The sequence below is a fragment of the Quercus robur genome, chromosome 3 (genome assembly GCF_932294415.1).
Source record: "Quercus robur chromosome 3, dhQueRobu3.1, whole genome shotgun sequence".
Lineage (NCBI taxonomy): Eukaryota > Viridiplantae > Streptophyta > Magnoliopsida > Fagales > Fagaceae > Quercus > Quercus robur.
In genome coordinates this window covers 22,314,148-22,336,976 of record NC_065536.1, presented here as the reverse complement: position 1 = coordinate 22,336,976, position 22,829 = coordinate 22,314,148, and the positions used below count along the sequence as shown (strand labels likewise).

The 22,829-nt window shown below is 34.2% G+C and overlaps 1 long non-coding RNA gene and 1 pseudogene across 1 annotated transcript; one reads left to right on the top strand and one right to left on the bottom strand.

Annotated features, from left to right (window-relative positions):
- Positions 1 to 22,829, top strand: part of LOC126719407 (beta-amyrin 11-oxidase-like) — a 34,228-nt pseudogene that overhangs the window by 7,283 nt on the left and 4,116 nt on the right.
- On the bottom strand, positions 8,084 to 11,860 carry LOC126717491 (uncharacterized). Its single transcript, XR_007652620.1, has 3 exons — positions 11,560 to 11,860; positions 8,821 to 8,947; positions 8,084 to 8,696 (listed from the first exon to the last, which is right to left on the bottom strand). It is a non-coding gene; the product is annotated as an uncharacterized LOC126717491 (long non-coding RNA).

Below are 22,829 nucleotides of genomic sequence, written 5' to 3'. Positions count from 1 at the left end.
TCCTTCCTTCAGCCAAAATCCAAAGCAGGGGCTCGTCGTGTCAAACTTTTGGTGCGACTGAGCTGGGGTCACCCATTATCAGTACCAACCGCTCTCTTATGAGCACAGCTAACATGGCACCAGCGTGTTAGGAGTCAGGACTGACACAGGGACAAAGTATCCCTGCTTCTTCCTCTCTTCCTTCACTGGTGCCTCCTTTTGCCTCCCCTTCTTCTTCTTTCCCATCACCAGATCCATCCTGGTGCTTTTCCTTCTTCTTCTTCTTCTCCTCTTCCACCAAGGAAGGTCCTTCTCTCAATATGGATACTACTGGGGCAGAATTTGGAAAGACTTGGGAGCAGAGCTTAAAAAGACTTCTGGATGTTTGTTTGTTTTGTTTTTTATTGTTTTTGTAATTCGTTTTCTATATAGGCTTGTTTAAGCCTTTCATTGTACGCTGTAATACCTTTTTATATTAATAAAAGTCATAATTGCTTTATTTCGTATATTCTATCTCTTCTTTTTGAAATGGTTATGCCGTGAATAGACGTACTACCCTATGTCTTCTTTTTTATTTTTATACTATGAACGATGCTTAGGGCCGAAATCCCAGTTAATAAAAAGACCTTGCTCTGTGCTTATTGAAACTATCCGGCATAGTAATGCCGATTTGAACAAACGATATTTAGGGCAAAAATCCTTACTAAGAAGAAAAGAAAAAGATATTATGATGAGTTTACTAGAGCTGTCTGGCATAATAACACCGAACTGAGAAAACAATACTTAGGGCCGAAATCCCTTACCAAGAAAAAATATGTTATTATGAACTTATTGGAGGTATCGCGTACAATAAGACCGACCTGAAAATGGGTTGTATACCCCAAACTTGAATGAGATGATAGCTGAATGCTCGATGCCGTGTAGGAAGTAATCATCCGAGAATATATAACCCAAAAATGAACAGCCCCTGCAGGTCGCTGAGTAATAAGGCGTTTTGCCATCTTCCTAATAACTTTCATAGCCTTAACCTTTTCTGGTATTTGGTCCGAGGACTGAGCGACTTAGAATTCTTCTTAAGTAGCTGACTTTTCCATAGGTTTGAGTCCAAGGACCATGCAATACCTTGGTTCTGGCCAAAATTTGATATTTTAGTAGTTGGTTTACCCATAGGTTTGAGTCCAAGGACCATGCAATACCTTGGTTCTGTCCAAAACTCAGTTTTTAAGTAGTTGGTTTCCCCATAGGTTTGAGTCCGAGGACCATGCAATACCTTGGTTCTGTCCAAAACTTGATATTTAAGTAGTTGGTTTCCTAATAGGTTTGAGTCCGAGGACCATGCAATACCTTGGTTCTATCCAAAACTTGATATTTAAGTAGTTTGTTTCCCCATAGGTTTGAGTCCGAAGACCATGCAATACCTTGGTTCTGTCCAAAACTCAGTTTTTAAGTAGTTGGTTTCCCCATAGGTTTGAGTCCGAGGACCATGCAATACCTTGGTTCTGTCAAAAACTTGATATTTAAGTAGTTGGTTTCCCCATAGGTTTGAGTCCGAGGACCATGCAATACCTTGGTTCTGTCCAAAACTTGATATTTAAGTAGTTGGTTTCCCCATAGGTTTGATTCCGAGGACCATGCAATACCTTGGTTCTGTCCAAAACCTGATATTTAAGTAGTTGGTTTCCCCATAGGTTTGAGTCCGAGGACCATGCAATACCTTGGTTCTGTCCAAAACTTGATATTTAAGTTCGACTATGGCGTGGGACCTTGGTTTAGGGGGATTAGCTCCTCGGCCAAGCCCCTAGAACCATCCGTGCTGCTGACGCTACGAAGCGCAGCCCCTAGTGAAGAAACGTAGCTCCTAGTGGAACTTTACGCTAGAACACTACATCCGGCTGTTGGAAATGATGTGAGGGATTGTCTCAACCCACTACCTGTGCCAGGACACAAGCCTTTCCCACAGACGACGCCAATTGTAAGGACACAATTTTGTAACGACCCTAAGATAATATTGGGCTTGTACGTGAAGAGGCCCAAACAATATCATTTATAGAGCGTGGGTTTGAAAGGCTAGGCCTTGGTCACTAGATAGTGGTTTTTCGTGGTGTTCATACAGAATTAAATCGTGTTCGCTCGAGGAGTCTTTCTCCTGGAGGCGGGCTGGGAGGCTCTGGTTTTTGGCCATTTTTCCCCAGCCCCCTCTCCCGGATTGCTTGTCCCTTCTTTTATATTAGCCTGTATTCTTTGTCCTTCGTCCACGTGTAGGATCGACTTTTCCAAGACTGATACTTGTCCCATCAACCCATACCCAAAGTGGTTGGGAGTGGTTGTAAAAGTTGAAGAGCATGGCTCTGTCAGGTGCAGAATGCTTTATTGCAGTTCTGGCAGTCTTTTACTTGTACTGTTCCCGCACTGTGATCACTTTTCCTTTTAAGGGCATTTATGGCATGCCGAGCAGGAGCTCGTCCTCGACCATCTCCTTAGGCTGTCCATGACTCTTATGATGCGTACGCGGCCCTGTATCTCTTCAGCGCAGGCCTTGGGCCTTAACATGAAATGGGCTGGGGTCACAAACTCTCTGGCCCCACAACTACTAATAACAAGATTTCTAGTTTGGTTTTTATTGTTTTGTGTACCAAACTATACTTACACAAATTCTTAAACTTTTTAAAATACCCCTTTGTTAAGTAATTTTAAATTTAAAAACACAAACTAGTTAAAAAAAGTGATATATATTTTTAAAAAAAAGTTGCTAAGTTTTAGGCTTTTAAACTTTTATCAACTAAACTCAAAATTAATAAATAAATAATTGCCTCATCACTCGCGCTTACTTTTATACATTATTCACTAAACCCAAAAAAAAAAAAAAAAAAAAAATCTCATCACACACACTTACTTTTAAACATTATTCACTAAAAAGTAACTAAGTTTTAGGCTTTTTCTTTTCATCATTTTGTGTATTAAAATCTTTACACAAGTTTTTAAACTCTAAAATACCCATATCTTTAAGTTCAATAATTTTAAATTTTAAAACAAAAAATGGTTAAAATAGCAATTTACTATTTTTAAAAAAGTTCCTAAGTTTTAGGCTTTTCTTTTCTCTTCTCCAATCTAAATTAGCACTTTTTATTTTAAATTACAATTTCAAACTTTTATCATTTCTTACGTATAGAAAGTTCCTAAAAATTAGGACACTATCTCTATCTTATTTTTAAACATTATTCCACGTTATTTTACCTCTTTCTTAAAATTTTAAAAAAAAAAAAGAAAAAAAGAAAAGAAAAGAGGCTCACCTAGAGAAAGGTCCCAAGAATTAAGAGATTATTTATATCTCACTTTTAAACATATGACATTTAATCAAAAATAAAAGAGTGTCTCATCGCATGCACGAAATGCATGTGATGATGCTAGTATTGTATATGAAAATAGATCTCCATCCATGTATAGATGCTCATTGATATTAACCATGAAATAATCCATAACTTTCAGGAAGAACAAGAAGAGATCATAAAGAGAAGACCATCAAACCAGAGAGGATTGAACCTTAAGGAAATTAAACAAATGGAATATCTTGGTAAGGTATGGAGTTTCTCATTTTTCCATTCTTTTTCTATGAAACATTTTGTTTAATATTTCTGACTTGGCCAAGCTAGGTCATATTTTAGGTCTTTGGACTAATCCGCACTTTACAAAATGTAGTAGGACTAAATTTTAAATCTATATAAGAGATAATTTCCCCTCATATATATAATATGAGAATGACGGTAGCAACAACTTTTTTTTTTTTGGGGGGGGGGGGGGGGGGGTGGATAATTTAATAGCTAGTTACAACTATGGGGAGGGAGGATTCAAATCATAATAATAGTTACAAATATAGGGAAGATTCAAATTATTATTCTCCTAATAGGGTTGGAGTCATGAATTTTAGGTGTGTGTGGAGCTCCCGGGGGGGTGGAGGGAACTACATATTGATACATCACTAAAGAAACATTTAAAAGACACATATTTTTTTGATAAACAAACACACAAATATACATCAACGCACATGTAATATTCAACAACAAAAATCATATGACTAATTCTAATTAATTTGTTAAGAATCCATAGTTGACTCCCAAAAATTTTGGACCAAAGCTTTGTTATTACTGTATGCATATATTAGAACTAATCATCATTACAAACTTTAAGAGTGAATTGCCTACTTTGCAATTGATATGAACCAAAAAAAAAAATCACCATTATTTGAGTTCTATCATCCCCCAAGATCAAATCTCCTCTATTTAGTTTTCTTTATTGCATTTAAGATTTTGAGTCTAAATCAAGTATTGACCAAAATACCCCTGTAACCTCAAAATGAATAAAATACCCCTGAAATCTCAATATGATCATATCCACGAAACCTCTAAAATGCCCAAAATACCCAAGAATCTCTAAAATGGCCAAAATTTCGTTAAAATCTCTAAAATAACCAAAATATCCTAAAATTTTTTAAATGGACAAAATACTCTTTAACCTCTAAAATGGCCAAAAAAATATCCTAAAACCTCTAAAATGACCAAAATACCTCTAAAATCTCTAAATGCCATCAAATAACCCAAAACTTTTGGTTATTTTGAAGGTTTCAAGTATTTTAGGCTAGTTTAAAATTTTTGAGGTAGTTTGGTCATTCATATGTTTTTGGGGGGTATTTTGGTCATTTTAGTGATTTTAGGGTATTTTTGTCATTTTAGTGGTTTTAAGTTTTTTTGCTCATTCAAGAGGATTTAAGGGCATTTTAGTCATTTATTGATTTTTGGGGTATTTCAATCATTTTATAGGTTTTGGGGTATTTTGGTCATTTAAGAGGTTTCTAGATATTTTTGGTCATTTTTATAGTTTTCTAGGTATTTTTGGTCATTTTAGAGATTTGGGATTATTTTAATCATTTTACAATTTTCATGGGTATTTTGGTCATTCAAGAGGTTCTAGTGTATTTTTAGTTGTTTTGAAGTTTTGAGGTATTTTGGTTGTTTTAGTGGATTCGTCGGTATTTTGGCCATTCTAGTGATTTCAAGGGTATCTTGGTCATTTTAGTGGTTTCGGGGTATTTTTCATCATTTTAGAGGTTTCGGGGTATTTTGGCCATTCTAGTGGTTTCAAGAGTATTTTTGTCATTTTAGAGGTTTCAAGGTATTTTTACTAGTTTTAGAGGTTTTAGGGGTATTTTGGTTATTTTAAAGGTTTCAAGGTATTTTGGTCATTCTAGTGGTTTTATATGTATTTTGGTCATTTTAAAGGTTTTGGAGTTTTTTCGTCTTTTTAGAGGGTTCAGGGGTAATTTGGTCATTTTAGAAGTTTCAAGGGTATTTTGGAAATTTTAGAGGTTTCTAGAGTATTTTTCGTCATTTTTAGAGATTTTGAGGGTACTATGGAAATTTTAGAGGTTTCAAGGGTATTTTGATCATTTTAAAGTTTGGGGGTATTATGGTCATTTTGGAGGTTTTGGGGATATTTTGGACATTTGTAGTGTATTTTAGTCATTTTGGTGATTACAATGGTATTTTGGTCATTTTAGAGGTTTAGAGTATTTAAGAGAATTTTTAAAAAATATATATATTTTAGTAATTCTCGTAAGTAATTTTTTATTTTATTTTTTTTTATTTTTATAGTATGGGCAATTATGTTAATTCAATCAATTATTACGTCCCCACCAATAAAGGGACGTAATAAAAGTTTGGGGGTATTGTGGCCATTTTGGAGGTTTTTGGGGATATTTTGGTCGTTTTGGAGGTTTTGGGGATATTTTAGGACATTTGTGGTGCATTTTAGTCATTTTGGCGATTCCAATAGTATTTTGGTCATTTTAGAAGTTTAGAGTATTTTAAAGTTTTATTATTATTATTATTATTATTATTTTATTTTAGTAATTCTCATAAGTAAAAGAATTTTTTTTAGTATGGGCAATTATGTTAATACATCCATTATTACGTCTCCACCAATAAGTAATGTAAGATCACTCCCATTTAAAAAGGTAGTGTAATTAAAGTGATATGATATATTTTGTAATATTATATTAAGGCAATCTTAGAAAAAATTGAATAAACTAAACACCGACGCTCCCAAGGATCATGTTTGTCTTGGAAGACATTCCCCTTCCCCCTAATCTCCTTGTGTCTTCGTTAGCCTTTGATTGTTATTCACAGTATCCACTAAAAGCTCTGGTCAAACTATAAAATAGATTTTTAGAGTTCGACTTATTTGTATTCTTGGATTTCTCTTGTTCTCTATGTTAAAACGCAGATCGTGATTGTTTAAGGGATTTAATTTTGATCCCAATTTCCAATTATTTTTCCTTTTGTGAGATCTTAATGAAACTATTTTTTTTATAAAAAAAAAAAAAAAATTATTCCACGTTAGAAGTGTATGTGGCATTTGAGTTTTGGTATAAAAATTATTATTTTTATTTTAATCGTTAGCCACGTCAGTATTTTATATCTATTACTTAATAGCATAGACTATTTTGATATAATACCAAAATGTTAAGGACTAAATTAACATATTTGAATCATTAAAGACTAAACTGACAAATAACCTAAAAAAAAAAAAAAAACAAAACAAAACAAAAGAAGACCATTTAAAATTGTAGCAAGAAATAATTATAATCATCTATATATATGTAAAGCAACACATAACAGATGCTACTGAAAGAAAAAGGACAAATCAAAATCTCTCATATGAAAAACTCCACAAAGCAAATGTACCAATATCTAAGGATCTAACCCCTTATGCCGAAAAGTTTGATTCATTACTCAATTTACACGCATCAAGCCGTTTACTCCAATCTTTTTATGATATAGGTAATTGATGAGATGTTGCGCATGACAACTATCTTTTCATTATTCCGAGAGGCGAATGTCGATGTTAGCATCAATGGTAATTTCTAATTAGTCATGCTTAATATTTTCCAGACTACAAGTATCTGTTTTTCACTTGTTTTTGTTGTGTCTCACTACAATTGAGGGAATTTGCAGAATAGCAGTGGGAGGGGGTTCTATGTAGTAAGTTAGGCAACGTTTGAAAGTTTTAACAAAAATAGCATCTCAAATATTAGAAACTCGAGATGCTCTTTAAATATCAACTGTTAGCAACACAATAATATTTAAAAATTTGTATAGAACTCGAGTCTATAAGACTCGAGTTCTACTGGAGAAAATTTTATAAACAGAAGCAGTCCAAAAAATTTATAAACACAAAACACTCAGCCCTCACTCACCACATTGCCTCTCACCCATAACACTCAACCTCACTAACTCATTGCCTCACTCACCACATTGCCTCTCTCACTACTCTTCCCTCTCAACAAATTCATATCCCAAGTAAGGGCTTTTTGATTTGATTGTCATTGTAGTTGGGTATTAGTTGTTGTTGGGTGTGGGTTAAAGAGTTTGCCTATTTATTTCGTAGATAGTTAACATTAATTAGCTAATATACCAATATTGTGAATTATAGAACTTTGTTTTTTTAGTGTTAATTTTTTGAGCATTTATTTGCATGGTTTTTGTTATAAAAATTTTATTCATCATTTTTAGGCTCTTATTTTTATCATGATCTTACAAGTTTCTTGACTTTATTCGTCATTGTTTTGGGTATGAAATGGGTAGTGAATGAATTGTAATGAATGGGTATGTAATAATGCCCTTTGAATGGGTATGTCATGCAATGAGTGACTTACGGATATAAAATGAACTGTAATGAAATGAGTATGTAATTCATGCCCTTTGAATGTGTAATGAAATGACTTTTTTTGTATTGGGTATGAAATGGGTATGTAAATGTTATGTGTATGTAATTAGATAAAATGTTGTATACTTTTACAAGGATTTTGTTTTTTGTTTTTTTTGGTGTATTGGGTATGAAATGGGCTATCTTAGCATGACGGAAAAAGGATTTGGGTATGAAATGTGTAAGGAATGTGTAATGAAATTCATACTCTCGGAATGAATTGGAATTTGTACTTTGTGTAGTTTGACTAGATAAAATGTTTTTTTAACTAACATAGTAACTTGACTTTAACAGGTTCACAATGCCTGAAATTGATATAATCCTATACTATAGTGGTCCGCTTAAGAATGCCAATGTGAACAAGGGATTGCCATTTGAAGGGCCGAGTATAAAGAGCTATTATACCCAAATTGATCGTAGGTTGAACACCCTTAACGAATTGAAGATGATAGTTATGGAAGAGTTGTGTGAGAATCCTGTTTTGCACAACATACAAATTACTTATCGTATGCCAAATGAAATCCTGAAGCACCGGATTAACAAGGCGATGGCTCTGCAATGGCATCAACAAGGCGGCTGATGAGAATTCTTTGCCCCACCAAAGTTTTGTTGTCATTCGTCGGAGTAAAACCAAGCAACTCCATGCACAATTGACTCCAATCCCCATCCACCACAACAGTCGGCCCAACCAGGACCTCACCGTCTATAGGAAGTTCGAAAATGACCTCCACATCTTGTAGGGTGATTGACATCTCACCATGTGGAAGATGGAACGTATGAGTCTCCGGCCGCCATCGCTCAACTAGGGTCAATATTAGGCAATGATCTATCTCTCTGGAAGGGGCCCTAAACAATCCTTCCAACCTTAGCAACTTGATAATGTCAATCACCCGATTATCTCGCATTCGAATGTTTGCCATCTCCTAAGTGCGACCACGGCATGTAAGTGGGCCCAAGTCCTGCAAAATCGATACAAAATTATCGCAGTTGTTAGAACTAGATATACAACTTTGAAAGAACTTGGTAACTAAAAGTCAAAGACAACGTAAAAATTAAAGCGGTTGTTAGAACTAGATATTTCACCTCGCTATTCCAAATGTCCTCTGGTCGATGATATCATTGTCACGTCAACAATGACTCATCAAGCGGACCAGGGTGCACGATCTCTGTCTCCTCATTGATCCATGGCTGCATACTGCAAAGTGTGCTACTGCAATACATTCAAACATATCTTTGAGGATTTCTATCATTCAACTAAGCATAAATCTATAATTTTTCCATGATAAAAAGTTAACTATCTAACAATAACCCAAATTATAGTGGACCATATTCTTATATGCAAAGTGATCAAACCAAGTAATCAAAAATCACAACAAAAAAAATAAAAATAAAAATAAAAGCTAAGCCAAATAGATGTGTCAGTTGAAAGTCAATTGAGTGTAATTAGCAATCAAAATGTTTGGAAATGTATTAATCTGTTAAATGTTATACATTTTCTTTTCACTCAATTTACCAGCCACCATTATTTAGCTTTTGGTGGAATTGTTTTAATTGGAAGGTCAGCAAACACTACAAGTGATCACCCTGATACACAAAGATTACATCCAATTGTGGGGGTCAATATCAGGTGCAAAGTGATGGGGGCTTCCTTAAGAAACTCAGTGGAACTGAACTTCAATGAAGCAGAGAAAAACCATGTGTAGCAGCAGTTTTATGGAATGAAATAATTGTGCTAATTGTGCTGATGTATCTTCATAGACCAAGAACTACAATACTTTCAAATCAAGCAAATCCCAAAGAGTTAAACAGAATCTTCCATGTGAGATAGTAAGAACAAATCTATATGCTAAAGCTAAGTACAAAACAAGGAAAACCCATGAAAGTAATGTCACTTTGAACCCAAGAAATTGTCCTAGAGCATTTTAAGTGTAGTAATCCCTATGACAATGCAGGAGATCAGGTGTTGAATAATCACTTCTTCTTCTTCTTCTTCTTTTATGTTATAAATTTTATTAGAAAAGCACAAAGGAACACCACACTAGTATATAGGCAGTATACAAAGAGTAAACAAAAACAATTCCATTTAACATACAAAATTAACAACTCCAAAAGCAGTATAAGTATAGCTTGGGTATACAATCAGCATTTTCAGGATTTCAAGCCATATGGCATGTATTTTGACAAAATCATAATAAACAGAACAAGAATTTAAAAGCCCCATGTGCAATGAACCAGTAACATTAGGAGGCGGCATTGATATCACAAATGGAACAATTCTTCTGTTGAAGTTTGGCCTAAAATACCCTTGAGACTCCCACCTAATTCCAACAATTACTAACACCAGATTACAAACCTGAAAATACAATCAACACCATGCTTGAGAAATTATGCAAGCAGCAGTATGATAACCAACACCAAGACATGAGACAACGAGAAAATAGGAAAGTTGAAAACCCCAAGACTGCACTCAATTCACACACACACAGAGGTTAAGGAAGGGTGAAAACTAGATTTAAGTTAGTACAACTAGGTCCAATATATGTTTAAATACATGAGTTGGCCTCTTGAAACTTTAAGTGTGTACTTGCATGAGCTTATTTTGGTTATTGTGAAAGAGAACAGTTGTATCTTGAAAAAAGTGATGGTTATAAAAGTTATACCTCATTTGGAGACAAGTCAAGGTTTTATAAAAACCACATTCTATACAGAATAAAGGTATTGCATTCTTTATTAAGTAGATAATAAATTATTTAAAATTTTAAACATAAAAAATAGGCAGAAAGATAATATATATATATATATATATATATATATATGAAAGGATATGCAATAAACAGGAGGCCTTTCCCATAAAAAAAAAAAGCACCCATGCATTTATAAGGGGTGAGAGAGAAAAATACACAAATGCTATATACCCATCAACAGTAAAGCTATTAGACAGCACTAGATTAATAGCTATAGTATCCATCTTATGTATACTACTGCTATGGAGTGTTACTGCCATGTTAGATTCACAGGCTTCTAGATCAGTTTTGAGTTTCCTCCAGGAACAAAATAGGTTGTGTTTTGTGAATGCATACATCCATGTATAACGGGCTTATGAAAAGTATATCACCATTATGGAATATATCAGGCTCCACACACAGTATTACCAAACATGAAACCAAATGGAACTATGGTAATATAGAATGCGATTGGTTTCCAGCAGTAGCATAACTAATAATAATAATAATATTAAAACAAAGGTGTAGTCATTATGAAATATGTCATACTGACCATTGTAGTAAGATTTTAACTTAACATAAACAAAATATCTATTCATCAACTGTAAAAAAATCACAACAAAATAAGGTATCAAAACTCAAAAGCCTCAATTTTTTTTAAAATTTTTTGTAATTATAACCCAAGAACAAAGAACAAAAATAAGAGCACAAACAAAAGCACAAATTTCTCTAATTTTGAGGCCAATGAAGAAATTTGCATCATTTTTACACAAACTATAAGTAAAGACATATTGCACAGATCCAAAGAGTTCTGCAACATTTGCAACCACCCCATAACAAAGATTTTACTAACATAAATCCCAGCAAGTAAACACATATCAAGCATTATTACCTAGAAACCAACAAAAAAAAAGAGACAAAAATAGAGACAAAAACAGAACATGCCAGCAACCCAAATCATACAACGAGTAACAAAACAAATCCGTCTAACAAGAAAAACTAAAGCACTAACAAGGGAAATTATCAAACACAAACACTTGGGCTAAACCCACACGGATTGTTTATTTAAAAAGCTCAAATTTTTATAAGAAAAACACACCTTCAAACTTGAAAAAATCTGAACTTCCGTTGGTAGGGGTGAGGGTGAAGCTGATTGTGAGGAAAAGGTATTTTCAAGGTATGGGATTTTCAAGTCTGAAGCCGATTGTGAGGAAAAAGAGAGCATTTGAGGGTGAGGGTGATTTTTGTTGCACGCCGAGGGGTTGAGGATGACTGATTTGGGTGTTTGAGTGAGAGTGTTTGAGAGACTGAGAAAGAGTATTTGAGAGACTTGAGTGTTTGAACTAAGAGACTGAGTGAGAGAGTGTTTGAACTGAGAGAGAGTGTTTAAAAGTGTCAGATTGATATATTGTGCAGATTTCGAGTCTTATAAACTTGATTTCTACGTGGCCCCACGTGGCAATTTTGTCCTGCTAAGGGTATCAGAAAAACACTGAACTCGAGTTCTAATTAAATCTCGAGTTTTAAAAACTCGAGATGCTAGTTTCACACATATTTTCAAAACCGGGCAACTAACGAAATTGTTAGAATATTACTGTTATTTGGAAAGGGTGTTCCACTACAATTATTTGTTTCCAGGCTACATCATACCTAAAGGATGGAAAGTTTTGGTCTGGTATGGAGCTGTCCATATGGATTCTGAAATTTATGATAACCCACAAAACTTTGATCCATCGAGATGGAATGTAAGTCCTTTTTTTGTTTTATTCCCTTGGCCTTAACCCATTTGAACCTGCACAAAAATTGTTATGGATAATAGGAGTAAAAACCGTTTTAAATTTGTCCAGACCCGACCAAGTAAACCGTGGATTCCAAATTTCCAATCCAATCACTAAGTTTGTATTATAAAACTGAAAATTAATTTTTTTTATTGACTCATTTTCAATGTATATTTATATACTAAAGATATAATATATTTTAGGTAAAGTTTAGGCATAAAAGCTATATTATTATTGGCTAAACTACAAATAACTTCTCAAACTTCGCCTGAAATTTAATTTAGTCCTATAACTTCATTTTCATTCAATTTAGTTCTCTAAATTTTAACAAGACTCAATTAAGTCCTCTCTTTAGTCTTCATTAAAAATGTGCTATTAATTACGTACCCCCACAGCGACGCTGTTTTTTATTTATTTATTTTTATTTTTTTATAATGGTTTTCTTTATATCAAACCACGCTCATTTTTCTATTATTGTTTGAAAAAAAAGGAAGGAAAAAAAATTGAAATCATTTTCTTTACGTTAGATCTGCTATGGATACTGAAACTTGATAAACAAAGATGATAACAATTTTAGAGAACTAAGAAAAGGTGGGAAAAATCCAAGGGATTGGCAAAGTGATTTCTAAAGCCTCATAATTTCCATGAGATATTGGGTTAGAAAACTCTTGCTAGCATCTTAGGGATACCTTTATGGGATATATTCCTCCCTATAATAACCTGGTGTGTGGGACCGATGAATTATTTACACACAAGGAAATAGTCAGATAGTTAATTATTAGGGTCATATTTTTCATGTGTTAGCATATCCTTTAACAAAACACACTTTACTTGTATTTAGATAGTTCTAAGTGGATTCTAGAATATCATGAAGTATGACTTATTGCTATATCAAGTAGTATAATTAAAGACATAAAGACTATACAAAGAAACAAGTGAGAAAAACTGAAAAAGTGAACCTCGACACAAGCCCGATACTAAGTGTTAGGACATATGTGTTACACATGTTAGAAACATATGTCACTATTTTATGTAATTGCCTAATCCTTTGACAAAACGCACTTTACTTGTAATTGGGTGGATCTAGGATGTGTTTAATGCTTCAAAAAACAAGGTTTCAAGTTCAAGTGTTAAAACCATGCAAGTTTGCCCAAGAATCAACTGTGAAAAGTGTTGTTTATTAAAACTCGACAGCTAGTATCTATCGAGACTTAGAGTTGTCTGAATCCTGTGGCTCGACAATAGTTCGACAGTTAGGGTATATGTCAAGATTTATGATGTTCAATTTTTCAAGCTGATTTTCATCCAATTCGTGAATGTATGTTTGGGCTTTCTTTTCTCACAAACCTAAACATATATAAGGATTATTTTAAGGGCTGTCAAAGGTGACACAAGTTGCACAAGTGTTGAGTAAAGTTTTGTTCAAGCAAATTGTGACCGGAGATATAATTTGCCCTAGTTCATCTTTCTTATAAAGAAGCTGCTATGTTTTGTACACCGTAGGGTTTTGTGACCAAGGAGCTTCTTGATTTTCATCATGTGATGAACTGATAAACTGAAGAACTTTGTAGCCAACAACTTTCTCTAGTTGGTGATTAAAGTCGCATACTAGGATCCACGCAATTGGTTAGTCACTTATTGGAAGCCGTGCATTGAAAAGGAGAGATTATCACTACAAAACAAGTCCAATTGGGTATTGGGGTAAGGATTCAACTGTAGGTTAGTATAAGGTACTGAGATTCCTTTACTTGTATCCGCTTGTTTTGATAATAGTGGATTCTTGGGAGTGATGACCTTAAAATCACCCGGTGGGATTTTTGCCATGTAGGTTTTCCCCATTCTTAAACAAATAACCATGGTGATTTGTTTGTGCTACCACGTACATTGCATGTTAATTTGATTAATTAATAAACTTGGCTAATTAATCAATTAATTTATCACAAGGGGTCAATACGTTTTTGGCCTATCACTAAACTTTTATCAAGAATTAATGAGGAACCTTGATAGCTCTCGATCCATCAAGCTTCGCAAATTCAGAAATTTCAAATTTGTTTTTCAGCCCATGCCGACTTGGATTTCTGGGGTTTCGTTCACTAAACTTCTAGGGGATATAAAAGCTTTATTTTAAAGTCACCACAAGACATAGAGACTTAATTAGAGACTCTATACACTTATTGTGAAGCTACTGCGTTCTTACATGCCTTAGGGTTTTTGTGAACAACTGCTTCCTTCTCTATAAGTGTATTGAAGAACTTTGCATCCAACAACAATTTTCAAATTACTGGGAGTTATTCATGTATTGGGATTCATGCAAAGGAAAAAGGTCCTTACAAAAAATCAAGACCAACTGGGCATCTGTGTAAGGATTCAATTGTAGTTTAGTACTTTAGGATAGACCGGGTTTGAGGTAAGATTCCTTGTGCTTGTAATCTCTTGATTTTGATTAGTGATTTCTTGAGAGTGGTGACCTGAAAATCACCCAGTGAGATTTTGGCCTTGTGAGAGGTTTTCCCCATTAATCAATAAATTACCGTGTCAAATTTACTTTCTACTGTAATATAGATTATATGGTGATTTGTTCGTGCCTCCACGATTTGCATATAATTTGGCCTAATTAATCAACTTTGATAATTGAATTTGATGATGCACCAGTAGGCTACATGCTCCAGGCTTTCATGACAGTTGGATGACCTGAAAAGGAAGAAAGTGACTATCGAAGGTGACCAAGGTGAACCGGTCAAGTACTTTCTAACGGTTAAGTCAGTTTTCTCTCTAGAACACAAGAGTAGTGAGTGAATGGATAGTAGAATGTACCTTGGTTGGATAAGGCTTGGTCCTTTTATAGAGAGTTTGGAGTGGGTCTACTTGTTGGGTGCCACTAGCATCATGGGAGGTGTGTGGACTTAGTAGGAAGAGTGGAGCGAATTTTGGGGAATTCACCCCATGTTTCGAGATGTGGGTTAGTGGGTTAACCATTTAAGATTATAGAAAACACTCAGAGATTTACTAAGTTTTTATTAGTCGTCCATACTTGAATATGGTATGGACAACCGTAGCTTCTTTAGACGACTAGATCCTTGTTGGATGACTAGTGACCTGCTTATAAGTAGTCATTTTACATTTGTGGTGCATATTTCTTTCTTCTTCTTTTCTGAAGGCTGTTTTGGACATTTCTAGTTATGGACGACTAATATGGATGAAGAGCTAATTATTTGATTTACCATTAGAATTAATTAATCGAGGTCATTTTATAGCCCAACATTAATAATAATATAAAAACACATGCACACAATAAATGATGGGTGTAGATGAGTCATTTCCCATCTATCCCCATTTTTTCTCCAAATTGGGTAGATTATTTTAGTGGGTCTAGAGAGAAAAAAACCTAAAATCCACCAAAATCTTATCCAATTTCCAGCCCCAACCAAATAAACAATAACCCAATGTCCATCCTCTTTTCCATCGTCCTCCAAATCATACTAACTAAACATTCACTTAATTTAATTGCTCAAGCCCACTACTATCAATCAAACATATAATAAAAAGTCACTATTATCAAATTTAAATAATAAATCTAAAATAAAAATTTTCTACAAAAAAATCTAAAATAAAATAAGATAATTTAAATGCTAGCTGGAAGCACTCACACTATACTATAGCACTACATAATCTGGTCTAGTAGCCTAGTGATATACTATCAAGAAATTAGTGAAATCACTCAAACTCAATAAAAATAATAGCAAAATTTAAACAATGAAGTTTTATAAAGTGATTTACTATCAGAATCAAAACGTCATACTTTTGGAACCTTAAAGAAGTGGTCAAAGCCCCAATTATATATATCTTGAAATAATTAAATTGTTATTTTTCTTGCAAACAGAATTTAAAATCCAAAGCAGAGGCTTTCATTCCCTTTGGTGCGGGCAGCAGATTTTGTCCTGGAAGTGATCTGGCTAAGCTTGTGATAACTATTTTCCTACATGATTTTCTCCTTAACTACAAGTGAGTTTTCTCATACCTTTACTATGTGGCCAACAATTTTTTTCTTTTCTTTATCTATAGAATGAAATATATATGTCACCACCATGCACAGTATAAATGCTCTATTAGAATTCCATAGATTATCAATTGATTAAGCAAACTGGGCAAGCTTGACATAACCGTTTTCCTACTCTATTTTCTAATTAAACACAAATGAGTTCCCTAATAATTTTAAAATAGGGGATTTTTTTTTTTCCTTGAGAAAATGGAAAATCACCACGCAAGTTATAGAGTAATGCTACAGACAACAGTTTTCACAAACAATTGAGTTGACAAATTTTTACTCATTTTCATTTGAATCCATTATTAACATTACTTTTTTACTTACTAATAAAAACTTGCCACTTCGACAATTGTTATATTTTTTTTGAATTTCTCTAAACTTATTGTTTAAGTTAATGTGATAGTTCAGCATTTTTAGGCACTGGATAGTATATACTAATATTTTATGCTAATGGAATATTCTTTTTCTTCTTTCTTTTTTCCTCCGCTGGGGTGATTTTATAAAAACACAGATTATTTGAAAAATAATTTACAATTATGAGTGCAGGATGGATGAAGCGACTTAATCCAGAATCCCCATTAAGTCACCTACAAGGACCAATGCCTAAAGACCAGTGCCTCGCCCAAGTCATAAGGATCCCATCAACCAATACATGAGGAAAGTGATCATTCTTTACCACCTTTAGCTAATTTTAGCTAGAACGTTGACTCAATGCGGAGTGAACCTTCGCCTTGCATCATTCCTGTCATGAAACGTTACATGATCTTTGTGAATATGCATGTCTTAATATTTTAAATTGGCTATACCATATTTGTAATACTTGCTGTAGTTTCTTGTTTGATGATTGCGTGACTTTGAAGGAAAATTCTTTCTTGTTGGATTATAAACTATTATAAATAATAATTCGATAGTTGTGACTTACAACATTGACTGATGGGAAATCCAAAGTCCAAACTATTATTAGATTATATATATATATATATATATATATGTATATATATATATCATGAGGTTTCAGATCCTCTAGATTTTTTAAGGTACTTTACAAATAGATTTCTTTAAATTCTAACCACTTTTTTATGATTTAAGAGTTTAAATTCTACCATGTTAGCATTCCACTAACAATAATCTTAAAATAATAAAATAATATCGCAAACAAAACAATTAAGATTACTGTTAGTAAAATGTTGACATGGCAAAATCTAGACCATTAAATCATTAAAGAATGGTTAAAATTTAAGGAAATCTATGTAGTAGAGTACCCTAGAAAATTTAAAGGATCTAAATCCATCTCGTAAACATAAACTGGTCTAGATATAAATCATAGTGTCTATAGGTTTGATTAGACAATGTTCAAGATACTACCAAGTCAGATTTCAAGGAATTATGATTTAATAGTTTCGACCGATCGAAAGTAGATTTCCAAAATTTGTATTTCAGCCCATAAAACCCAGTAAGTGATTGGGGTCAATCCAACTTGATAGGCCACTAACTTAATGACCCCTTGTGATAGAAATTAATTAATTAATTAGTCAAGTTATTAATTAATCAATTTATCATGCAAACGCGTGGTAGTACAAACAAATCACCAATAAACTAATTATGCAGCGGAAAATAAATAACACGGTAATTTGTTTACGAATGGGGAAAACCTAACGGCAAAAACCCCACCGGGTGATTTTTAGGTCACCACTCCCGAAACTCCACTATTATCACAACAAGCGGTTACAAGTAAAGGAATCCGAAGTACCTTACCAACCTACAGTTGAACCCTTACCCCAATACCCAATTGGACTTGTTCTGTAGTGATAGTTCCCCTTTCTAATGTACGACTCCCAAGTACGTGACTAATCAATTGCGCGGATCCCAGTATGCGACTTCAATCACCAACTAAGAAGATTGTTGGTTGTAAAGTTCTTCAGTTCATCCACACGATAAAGATCAAGAAGTTGCTTGGTCACAAAACCCTACAGTGCACATACATAGCAACTTCTTCAAGAGAAAGAGATGAACTAGGACAAGAACTTCGTCTTCGGTCACAATTTGCTTGAATAGAGTTTGCTCAATACTTGTGCAACTTGTGAACTATTTGACGGCCCTTAAAACAATCATTTTATATGTCTAGGGTTAAAAGAAATGAGAGCCCAAAGACATATTCACGGATCCCAAGAAAATCATATCAGAATTATGAAATTCTTAAACCTTAACAGATAGGAGGTGTCGAGCAGTTGTCGAGAAGGTGTTGAGCACACCGGGCTTTGCACAGCTTTCTTAAACTCGATAGATGCAACTGTCGAGCCAGCTGTCGAGTTTTAATGAATTTGAACTATCAGCTTGTTTTCTTGGACAAACTTGAAGGCTTCAATACTTGATCTTGAAATATGGTTTCTTGAAGTATTTAAACACATCCTAGATCTACCCAAATATAAGTAAAGTACGTTTTGTCAAAGGATTAGCCAATTATATGAAATAGTGACATATTGATAGTTTTTAGAACCCTTAAAAACACAATTGATTTAACCTAAATAATTAGCCAAGTTGTTACTTAGTCCAATTTAACAAATCTAGGTTATCACAATCACAAAGATCATATCATGCACAGCAGCGGAAAAATAAATAACACAAGATATGATCACCTAGGAAACCAAACCGGTAAAAACCTGGGGAGGATTTGACCTAGCTATCCTCAAGGTAAACTTGAATCCACTATTTTGAAAGAATCGAAGTTCATACAATAAGACTTATAAGCCTCCACGCTCGACTTTTTATTGCTACCAACCAGTAGAACTTACTGACACGACCACATGCAAGTTTCGAATCCACAGACTCCTTCTTTCTTGGATTCACTACCAGATACAAGCACACCCGCTTGTGTTTTCTTTTAGCTTCAATGGCAGCAACCGAGTTGATCATCAAGGTGTAGATAAAATTTTATCCTTGAAAACCCTAAGTTTGTGTAAAGGAAAGCTCCTCTAGATCTCACAAGAGATTTACACAAACCGCAATATGAGCAATACTAAAACGTGGCTAAGGTTTGCCTTTTATACTTAGGCCCAATTAGAAAACCATAAAACACTTTAAACAACTAGGGCTGAGTTGGAAATCTGCAGAAAAAACATTATGCCCGAGCTTCGATCGATCGAGCCTAAACTTCGATCGATCGAGCCAGGCCGAAATGCATTAATCTTTTCTGCATTAGCTCGATTCCAACTTTACATATAATACACAACTTTGAGCAAGATCAAAACACTTCTAAACACATTGTTTTGATCATGGTTTGCCAACAATACATATTAGAGTTCTAAATACATAAATACCTAAGTCTTTAGAACCTAACATATATGTTCCTAACAAGTGAAACCCATATGTCCTAACACAACTACACTCAGTATTTAATTGAAACCCTAGTGCACGTTTTTAGAGACTTGGGAGCTGTTCTTTTGAGATCTAAGAGGTTCCATACCTTTTGTTCTTTCAAACATCTGCTGGAGATCACACACATACTCATTGAACTAGTGTAATCAAGTTGCTAACCTTCAGCAATCAAGTGCACTAGAGATATAAAGCTTCAATTGGATTTTGAAGTGCGTGGATTGGAGGATCACATTGCAGCAATTCACTATAAAGAAAGCCTGTGGGATTGAGAGCTTAGTTTGGTAACTGAAGTTAGATTAACTATGAATTGTTATTCTTGATTGTAAATCTCTAGCTTATAGTGAAACTGTTACCTCGGGATTAATTAGGTCAAGTCCCCCCAGGTTTTTCCTTTGGAATAAGTTGTTTCATCATAAGGTTTCCTATATCATCATATCTTATGTCATTTACTTTTTTACTGTGCATGATATGTTTGATAAATTGTTTAACTTAAGGGCATTCATAATTGATCTAAGTATTACTTGTCGTTAAAATTGGTTAAACACTATTTGTTTAGGGGTCTAAAACTAACAAGTATAATTCTCCTCTTAACAGAAAACAAACAATCCAATTCAACTACAAGTTTCCTGGTATTATATTTGTAATACTCCAAATTGTGTGGATTTGATTGAATTAGATTGTTTGAGTGTGTGTTTTGTAGACATGCATTGAATCACATATCAGATATTTACTTGGTAGATCTTGGGCTGTTAGGAAATTTAGATCCCGGTTGTTAATTAACTTTTAACCAATTTTATGCCCAACAGTTTAATTAATCAATTATGATATTCAATTTCATTTTTGGTTAATCACACCACAAACCAATATTGCTAAATAAACAAGTGCGGAAAGTAAAGAACAAAAAGAATATGGTTAAGAAGTGAAAATCCTAACGGAAAAACATTTAGGGGTTTTCCGCCGACCCTCTAGGAAACAGATTTAATCGTAGAATTGATGCTACTCATTAAACGTCAATAGCCATTTTTCGTTATGTCTAAGTAGTAGCAGGCAATACATGAGGCTCTTTTTCAAATGACATTTAACTTTGCTTTGAATGAGGACGGGGGAAACCTTTAGTGACCTTATCCAATAGTCTTGAAATGAGGGGCTTACAACGATGAACTCTACGTGCTATCTAACTATGCATAATGCAGTTCTTTACCATTAAGGTATACATTTCAAAGATATTTCGTTTCGAACTAGCTTTGTTTCCTACCAATAGAATCCTTTTCTTCCAAAATCAATCATATATGGTCCAAAAATTCATAACAAAATCAAAGAGATCATGTCAACCATCTCAAAAAGAAATGATGCTTGATGTCTGATCTCTACCATTATGAAGGTTGTTGGCGCAGTTCATTCCAGTTAGAAGGAATGTTGTTGGCTCAAGAACATTTCAAGCCTCAACTCAACCAGACCTGTGATTGTGAATGGTACTCCGAAGACTAGCACAGTGCGGTACGAAGTTTAACATGGACATGAAAGTGCGGACTAAGTTAACGAATGAATGTTTGGGTTTCACTACAAAAAAATGGGTCTGTAGCCGCGTTTAAAAAACGTGGCTATAGGGTAGAGCCGCATTTCCTATAGCCGCGTTTACAAACGCGGCTTAAGCAGTGCAGCAATAAGCCTATAGCCGCATTTTTGTAACCGCGGCTAAAGGTCTGCCCTATAGCCGCGTTTCTTAACTGCGGCTATAGGATTTAGGCCTATAGCTGCGTTTCTAAGAGCGGCTACAGACCAGCTTTAAGCCACGTCTAAAAACACGGCTATAGGTTTTTTAAAAAACAAAAAAAAAAAAAAAAAAAAAAAATTCTGGGTTTTTTTTTTTTACCCATAAAATTCAAAATTCAAATATAAAAAATTCAAAATTAAACACAAATCCAAAAAATTCAAAATCAAATACAAATCTAGAAAATTCAAAATAAAATACAACATACTCACAATACAAACACACTCAGAAAATTCTAAATCAAACACAACATACTCACAATACAAACACATGCACCCAAAAAATTAAAAATCAAACACAAACCCAAAAAATTCAAAATCAAACACAAACCCAGAAAATTAAAAATCAAACACAACATACTCACAATACAAACACAACTAGAAAATTCAAAATCAGACACAACATGCTCCAAAATATAACACAAACCCATGAATCTCCTCTCATTCAACAAAACCAACCAAATCTAACACTAATTCCATTCAGGAAAACAAAAGCACAAGCTCAGAAACACAAAAGAACACAAACCTGTGAAGAAGGAAGAAAGAAAAAGGAAAAAATAAAATAAAATAAAAAGGTACCCAAATGTGAAGGAAGAAAGAAAAAGGAAAAAAAGAAAAAAAAAAAGAAAAGAGAAAAGAGTTACCTGGATGTGTAGAAGGAAGAAAAAAGAAAAGAAAAGAAGAAAGACTTACCCAGATGTGAAGAAGGAAGAAAGAAAAAGAAAAAAAAAAAAAAAAAAAAGGGAAAGAACGAAGCACCAGAAGAAAGAAGAAAGAAAGGGAAAAGAAAGAAAAGAGAGTATGTGGGGGTAGGTGGGAAAGTGGGGGTGTACGTGGGAAGCTACAGGAATTTTTTTTTTTTTTTTTTAAGCGCTACCTATAGTTGTGTTTTTAAATCACAAAAACACAGCTACAGGTTACCTATAGCTGCGTTTTTAAAAAATGCGGCTATAGGTCAGCCTTTAAAAAATTTATACGGGACTTATAGCCGCGTTTTCAAATCACAAAAAGCCCTTTTTTTCAAAAACGCAGCTGTAGGTAACCTTTAGCCGCTTTTAAAACACGATTATAAGTCCACCTTAAAAAATTATTCAGTTGGACCTATAGCTGCGTTTTTTAAAACGCGGCTACAACTTATCTTTAGTTGTGTTTTAAGTTAGCTATAGTGGTGTTTTTTCAAAACGCGGCTATAGGTCACCCTCAAATTCAAAATTATTCAACTGGACCTATAGCCGCGTTTGAAAAACATAGCTATAGGTAAGTTATAGCTGCGTTTTTAGAAAACGCAGCTATAGATCCCCTATAGCCGCATTTTTTGTAAACGTGGCTTAAAAAAACACGGCTATAGCCCGCGTTTTTTGTCGTGTTTGACAAGGGGTTCTTGTGGATGGTATATGAGAG